Genomic DNA, 8,276 nt, shown 5'->3' with positions numbered 1-8,276 from the left:
CCCAGAGGGGCAGGGGGATGGGGGGAATAGGTGATGGGGAGAAAAGAGTGTACTCGTGCTGAGCACCGGGTGATGTATGGAATTGCTGAACCACTATATTGTACACCTGAAACTAATAATTCACGGAATGTTAGCTAACTGAAATTTAAGTAAAAACTTAAAAAATAAAGAGAATAAAATATATACATAAGGGGAATAAAACCATGAAAGAAGATAAGAAAGGAATAGTCAAGGAGGTGAGAAAGAAGCAACTGAGATTTATGACAAAATCTAATTCAAGAAGGATGGCTAATCTCAAAATATACAAGGTTCAAGAAAATATTCTGGGGAATCTAAAGTGCATCAAATGTTCAACAGCATTGATTTAGTCATATATTCAGCAGCTTTTCCAGAGTTCTTAACCTGTGCCCAACACTGTGCCCTTGTCCTGGGCAGAAAATAGAAAAGCCAGCTCAGACCCTTCTTTCTTGGAGCTTACAGTGTAGTGAAAGAAACAGTTATTAATCAACTGATTGCATATATACAATGGAATATTACTCAGCCATCAGAAAGGGTGAATACGTACCATTTGCCTCATGGATGGAACTGAGGGGATTATGCTAAGTGAAATAAGTCAAGCAGAGAAAGTCAATTATCATATGGTTTCACTCCTATGTGGAACATAAGGAATAGTGCAGAGGACCATAGGGGAAGGGAGGGAAAACTGAATGGGAAGAAATCAGAGAGAGAGACAAACCATGAAAGATTCTGGACTCCAGGAAACAAACTGAGGGTTACAGAAGGGAGGGGGGTGGGGAATGGGGTAACAGGGTGATGGGTATTAAGGGGGGCACGTGTTGTGATGAGCACTGGGTGTTATACACAACTCATGAATCTTTGCATACTACATCAAAAACTAATGATGTATTATATGTTGGCTAACTGAACATAATAAAAAATAAAAAATAAAAATAAATAAAAAAATAAAAACCTAGCTAAAATTAGGCATAAAAAAATCAACTGATTGTACAAATAAATAATTATCAACTACAATGAGCGCAGTGTGTGGAAATCCAAGGCTGTAGAAATGAGATTGCACAATAGGGGAACCTTATCTATTCTGGGAGAGTATGAAAGGTAAAAGATGGTTTCTTTGGATCTTGAATATATTGATAGCCACATCTGCAGAAATCCTCTAGCGTGGCTATTGGACTCACAAGCAAAGAGTGACATTACTGTTTTCATCATTGAAAAAAAAAACAAAACATGAAAATGTATCATCTGCATTTCCTAGTGGAAACAAACAGACATCAATTTTAAAAGAAAAGGGATTTTAAAGATTAAAGAAAAAAAAGATTTTTTTTTTTATAATTAGTTCATTGTTAGAACATTTTGTACCAATGTTTACAAGGAAAAGAGACATCATCAAAACAATGTGTGGGAACATTCTAAATTATTTTTAATAATATGTGACATATTATATGAGTGCCATAAAAGGAAATGTGTAGTTTGGCTTTGATTTCTGGAATACAAATTCACCACTGAAACAAATATTTTCTTTTGGAAATCAATATTTTGGTTCTCAGGGCGCAAGCAAAGGTTTTATTTGGAAATTATTTTCTTGTATACTGACTGTGAAGACAGAAATCTGGGAAAGTAGATCACCATGCCAACAACCATTGATCAAACATTTATTGATATTCCCATGCAGCTCATATCTGTTTAATACATAGAGATAAAGTTATCTCAAAAAAAGATAAAAAGCGAAGGCATTAAGACCTCATCCATGCAATAAAAGTAAACGTGAAAGTTGATTCACCTAAAGAATTAAGAAATCAGGTTCAGGGATGCCTGTGTGGCTCAGTTGGTCAAGTGTCTGCCTTTAGCTCTGGTCATGATCCCAAGGTCCTGGGATGGAGCCCTGAATCAGGTTCCTTGCTCAGCGGGGAGCCTGCTTCTCTGTGTCTGCTGCTCCCCCGGCTTGTGTGCTCACTCTCTCTCTCTGACAAATAAATAGAATCTAAAAAAAAAAAAAAAAGAAAAGAAATCAGGTTCAGAAATGTGAGCAGTGTTTGTTAGGAAACAACTTTGGTGCATATTAAAATGTTACCCTCTTAACCTTGGGGTTGTGTTATTATTGTTGCAACATTACAATTTATTTTTTTAAAGCAAAAATTAGACTCCTTTTAGAAATCTTCTTGGGGCTAGTTTCAAAGGTATTAAAAGTTTGTTGATATAGTTTCAGATTTCACATTGCATGGGATCTTCAACAAACTAGTACTTGTGGAGATTTGGAGTAATATTAAAGAAGAATACCCACATTTATCTGAAAAAATTAGTAAAATGTCCCTCCCTTTTCCTCCTGTACATTTGTATGAAGCCGAGTTTTCTTCATATACTTCAATCAAAATACCACACTCTAAGAAATTGAATGTAGAAGCGGGTTAGAGAATCTAACGGTCTTCTGCTAAGACATACATAAAAGACATTTACAAAAATGGAAAATAGTGCCGTTCTTCTCAATATATTTTACTTTGTTTTCAAGAAACTATATTATGTGTGTTAACATGTAACGCGTATTCACTGTTATTTTTAAATGAATTAAATGGATATTTTAAATGAATTAATACATATTTCAAAAATAGCTCAGATTTAATATCTAATGTGATAAATACCCATAGATATAATATCAACAAAATGTCTTTGGGGGTCTTCAATAATAGAACTGCAAAGTGCTCCTGAGATCCTGAATAGGTACAATTCCTGTTTACCATGGTTACTAGTTGTTATTTTGGATCATTCCAGGGATGCTTTAAACACAACCTACTTCTTCCATTTTGGAATTAAACTGTAACTTTCACGGAGTGGTTTGCTTCAACATCACGGCCAAAGTGGTAGTGCCAAGGAAAGAACAGAGTACTTGCCCTTGCAGGTATTTGCCCTTGCAGAGATTTCAGAGGACCGGAGAAAATCATGGTCAAACTATACACTACCTATGCTGGGATCCTAATATGTCTGTTATTTGAAACTGAAAATAGTTACATTTCTTCCTAAGTATAAAAAAAGTCATTAAAAATGGAAGCCAATTCTATAAATAACCCCAAATTTATCCATCACCCAAAGATAGTGTTAACATTTTGGTATGTTTTCTTTCTGACGTTTTTTTTTTTATATTATAGTGTTTGCGTGTGCGCGTGAATGTGTGTGCATGTCTAAGGAAGAAATAATCCATGTATACACTTAGCTACGAAAGCTCTATGATCAGAAAAAGTTTCAGCTTGGAAATCTCTGGATTCTGAAAATCATTGGGGTCTAAGAAAGCTATCATATAAAGCTAAGTGTTAATTCCACTAAATCAAATGTAAACTGCTTTACATGCTACAGCAATAAAATGAAGTTTTAAATCTAAAATATAGCTGAGTTGAAATGACTGGGTGGCTCAGTTGGTTAAGCATCTGCTTTCGGCTAAAGTCATAATCCCAGGGTCCTGGTATCAAGCCCCACGTCAGGCTCCCTGCTCAGCGGGAGCCTGTTTCTCCCTCCAAGAACTCATTTTCTCTCTCTCTCTCTGACAAATAAATAAATAAAATCTTCTAAAAAATAAAAAAATAAAATATAGCTGAGTAACAGATTGGTCATTAAACTGTTTTCCAGTTAAAAACTTTAGGGATCTTAATACGCAGAAGCCATTCTACTAATCATATTAAAATGCTATTATGAGTTAGAATAAGCACAAGTAAATTGTCACAGTTCTGTTCTGGTATTTGGTATTATTAAGAAGGCCTGTATTTAAAAAAAAAAAAAAAAAAGAATGCCTGTATTTTAAAAATCTCATCTCACTGGATCTCTACCTTATCTACCAAATTTAGCCTTAAAACCTTTCTTAAAAAAAGTAATGTAATCCTATACACTCACCGACATTTAAGTCATGTGAAAGGTAGGAAGTAATTAGTATCAAATGTTTCTTAAATTAAAGGCCATCTGCTTTTAATTTTTCCTCAGATGTCCTATCCACCTTCACTATGGAAAATATTAACTTTCCACAGATTAGGCATGATTGAAGCAATTTTTAAGAGGGGAGAAAAACTGGTAGAACTGACCATTATACAATAAACCATTATACAATAAAGTTGAAATGAGAACATCCCAAATATGCAGGTGAATGCTTTTTTTTCTTAACTACCTTGCAAATGTTTCAACTCAATGCTTTTAATTATGTGACTACTCTCTTAAAAAAGGAAATACATACTCCTGTGGCCTTCTGAATTATTTTATGTATCACATTCAGGCCTTACTGATGAGTTCCAGCAATCAGATTTTGAACAATATTATCTGAAATAATTTACTGAAGTCTTAGAGATTTTTTTGTTATACCACAGTGAAAGGTATGTCACTATATTTCAGTCTATCATATATTAAATGAGTTGTTTTGAGCAAAATAAAGTCAATCTATAGTTTTGACTTAATATACAGTTTATAAACTTTACTGTTAAATGATTTCTTCTTGATTTCAAAGTTGGCTTGCACACTGCTCATTTACACATGGATGTGACTATGAACTGAAAAGGCATCAGACACGAAGAAAGGCATTTACAGACTAATGTAAATGTAGGCCAAACAATAAATGTAAGAATCGTGTTAACTTGCCATTGTATTTTCAGTTTAAAAAATGCTAACCTAATAATTAAGTTATACTAGTTAAGGAGTATATTTAATTAACATGAAGAGCACTTACTAAAAACATATTCACTAGTTTTAGATGTTATTGAAATCACAGTTTAATTCAAATGGCCATAAAAATGTTGGACTTCAAATAATTCCATTTATATGCATGTAGATGTTCTCACAGACTGTATAAAGTCCCCACCATGTTCATTTTAAGATGGAGATATACAACATTTACTTCAGTTCACAAAGTGTGGGCATAAAACAATCTACAGAAGCTTTTTATAGGGTTTAAAAGAGTTCTAATCACCCGTGCCAACTGCACTCCTCTCTCAACACAAAACTGCTTTTGAAACCAAGCATTCATTTGCTAAAACAAGGCATCTGCTGTTAAAGAGATTGATTATCCTGGGGCCTGACCTAATTGGGAGATTAGATATGCTTCTCTACTATGGATGGCATGGTTTATAAAGAAAAAAAAAATTAGACCGAAAAAGAGCAAACTTCTTTTAGACTCCAAGTGCACTTTTATTTATTTCTAATTTTCTTTAATAGAAACAAACAGTATTGCGAATGTCAGGTTGGTGAAATCAGTGTGTTATGAGTGAAAAATGCATTGAGTTCATGTCATTTCTTTGGTAACAGGTACACATTCACTTTCATCACATAAGCCAAATAGTACCAAAAAATGACATTTTTGTCCTATCCTACTGAGTTAAGATCATTATATAATAGACACACACACACACACACACACACACACACAATCTGGCCTTCTACTGATGTTATCATTTCAGTGTTTTCTATTGCCAGTTAGGTGTCAGTTTTTTCCCCCAAACACAGACATCACCTCATTGCTGTGGCTAATTGCATTTTTCTTTCTAGCCTTTGACAACCAGACCTTTCTTAATGCTATTCACCAATATATCAGACTCAGGTCATCCATCCAAAACATGACAAAAGACCCAGATGCTCATGTAAATTGCACTCCCCCAAAGTACTGCCCTGTTCCTCCATGCAGATACAGATCTGTGACCCCCTCCCATTTTTGTTCACTCCCTTTGTTTTCACTTAATCTTTCATGGTTAGAAAAAGTGGTTATTTGTAGGCTTTAAGAAACATTATACTTTGTTTACATAATAAATCAAATAATCAAGTTAATTATGAAGTTAGATAAATTTTCTATACAAAATTCAAAAATTGCTTCTTCCCATTGAACTTCAAAATGGATTCATTTTCCACAAAAAAGACTTCTTGCTACCCATTTTTTACCCTTTCTTGAGCTCTCAAGATAAAACCAAGTTTGATTGTCCTCTTCCACTAAAAAAAAAAAAAAGAAGAAAAAAGGTTTCATGTGGAATTGTGCAAGCAGAAGTGTAGGACTGAATCATTTATAAAATATCTCATAATTAAAAAGTTGATCTTATAAATGCTTTCTTATTGCCTTTGGTACATTTGTATTAAGCATTAATTACTCAAAATTACTACTTTCCTAAAGCCTTAACTTAAAAATAATTTTGAGATACTTAGAAACTACTGCAATGATGCTTTTATTTTTTTTATTTTTATTTTTTAAAGATTTTATTTATTTATTTGAGAGTGAATGAGATAGAGAGAGAGCACATGAGAGGTGGGAGGATCAGAGGGAGAAGCAGACTCCCTGCCCAGCAGGGAGCCCGATGCGGGACTCCAGAATCATGACCTGAGCCGAAGGCAGTCGCTTAACCAACTGAGCCACCCAGGCGCCCCTGCAATGATGCTTTTAAAGGAAGGTTATTATGGATTCAAATGGCATAGGGACATATTGTGTATGTGTGTAGATATATCCATATTCTAGATTCAAGACTTCTTTCTATTCATTTTCATTCATTTTTTTTTTTAATATATTTTCACCTCATATAGTTAAATGTTCACTATGTTTTGGATACTAAGTCACTGTAAGAGAAGGCGGAAACTGATAATTTCTTAAATAGAAAAACAATGTAACCAATAGAAACCAATGGCAATATTTTAGTATTTTAAGGGGAACATCAAGTTAATGTATATGATTTTCTGTCTTTAATTTTAAAGACTTTCAAATTTGAATAAAATTATGTGAAAACTTAATAAAATGATAAGAAACATACAGGGTTACTAGAGCTACTATCCTTATCTTCTATTCACACAGTTTAACATGCTCCTCTGTTAGTCATAATCCCATGAAAAAAAGGCAGAAATATTTTACTGAATTTAAATAATAAAATGACATCAAACATTAGTAACCATTACAGCTAAGCAAATATTATGGGATATGGCAGTAACATAAGGAATGGAGTGAGTTAGGGCCTCAGTTGATTGAAATCTCTGTGGTGGGGCTGAAATGTGCAGGCCTACTCTCTGAATCGAGTCAGATCAGAGCAGAACAGCTCATACACATAGAGCAGTGGAAGACAAGTTAACAAGGCCAAGAGGAAAGGGTAGGAGCTAAGAAGAAGAGTAAAAATTTGGAGGAATTAAAGAACCAGAAATCAAAGACACCAAAGATAGGGAGAAAAGGGGGGAAACTGATGAATCTATGATAATGAGGCCAAAGGAAGGATTCTCCTGATGATTACAGCACGTGCTGCAATTTAAACAGTGAAGAAACAGTCTTGAGTGCTTCTTGCCTGGACTGTTACATAGCTTTCCAACCTGTAATTCATGTCAGCTACCATCATGTTACTAAAACATCACTATAATTAAATTCTTCCAAAGTTCCCAAACTTCCAATGGCTTCCTCATGTCTCCTGGGAGAAGTCCCAACTTTTCAGCCTGCCACACAAAGGCTCTCTAGAAAAAGGACCCAGATGTGATCTAATTACATCAAGACTGTGTCGTGGGTAAAAGTGAGCTGGTTTGGTGCTTCCATACTTTTGGTCTATTGATGTTAAGTTCTGTGCCTGTAATGTCCTACCTTTATGTCTACATCCAAAAAGGTTATTGTCCTACCTTTTCTTTATGACCCACACCAGACTTAATTGTTCTCAATTTAACCTTCCCTAACAGCCACCCATCTTTGCCTGCTAAAGTTCTAAACACTCTTCAAGTACTGCAATGTCCTCCAAGACACATTCCCATAGTTATTTTTGAATTCATTTTGCATTTACTGCATACATTCACTTGGCTGTTATCTTATCCCTCCTTCTCTGCAGCTGTTTTGGTATATTGGGTCCCCAGCTACATTTGCCTGGAAAAGAAAGGCTCTTTTTTTGCATCCATATACCTCCACATCATGAGATAAATAGTACTCAGTAAACATCTATCGAGGAACAATGCTCTGTACTATTATTTCTTCTTGGTTGAATTCTCTTCCCATTCCGCACAATGGCTGCCCCCAGAATCTTTCCAACCCTTTTTTCTTGTCTGCCTATCTTTGCCCTCCCCCGCTCCCCTATCTTGCCTCCTCCTCCACTGAGAAACTGAAGGTAATTCCTCACTTCACTTAATATTTCACATCAAGAATGGAGGGAGGGACAGGACATAAGGACCCACTATGCATCACCTCATGATAGATTATCTAAAATATAGCCAGACCTTTCATACTTTCAGGATTCATATCCTGCTACCATCTGGATTGCTTGGACTTGACTTCAGTTCTCTGAGTTGGGTGATCT

Source organism: Mirounga angustirostris, unplaced genomic scaffold, assembly GCF_029215605.1.
Source record: "Mirounga angustirostris isolate CCGP_5_RB_7025 unplaced genomic scaffold, mMirAng1.0.hap1 SCAF_113, whole genome shotgun sequence".
NCBI lineage: Eukaryota > Metazoa > Chordata > Mammalia > Carnivora > Phocidae > Mirounga > Mirounga angustirostris.
The sequence above is the reverse complement of the archived record's forward strand: the minus strand, read 5'-3'. Positions refer to the sequence as shown.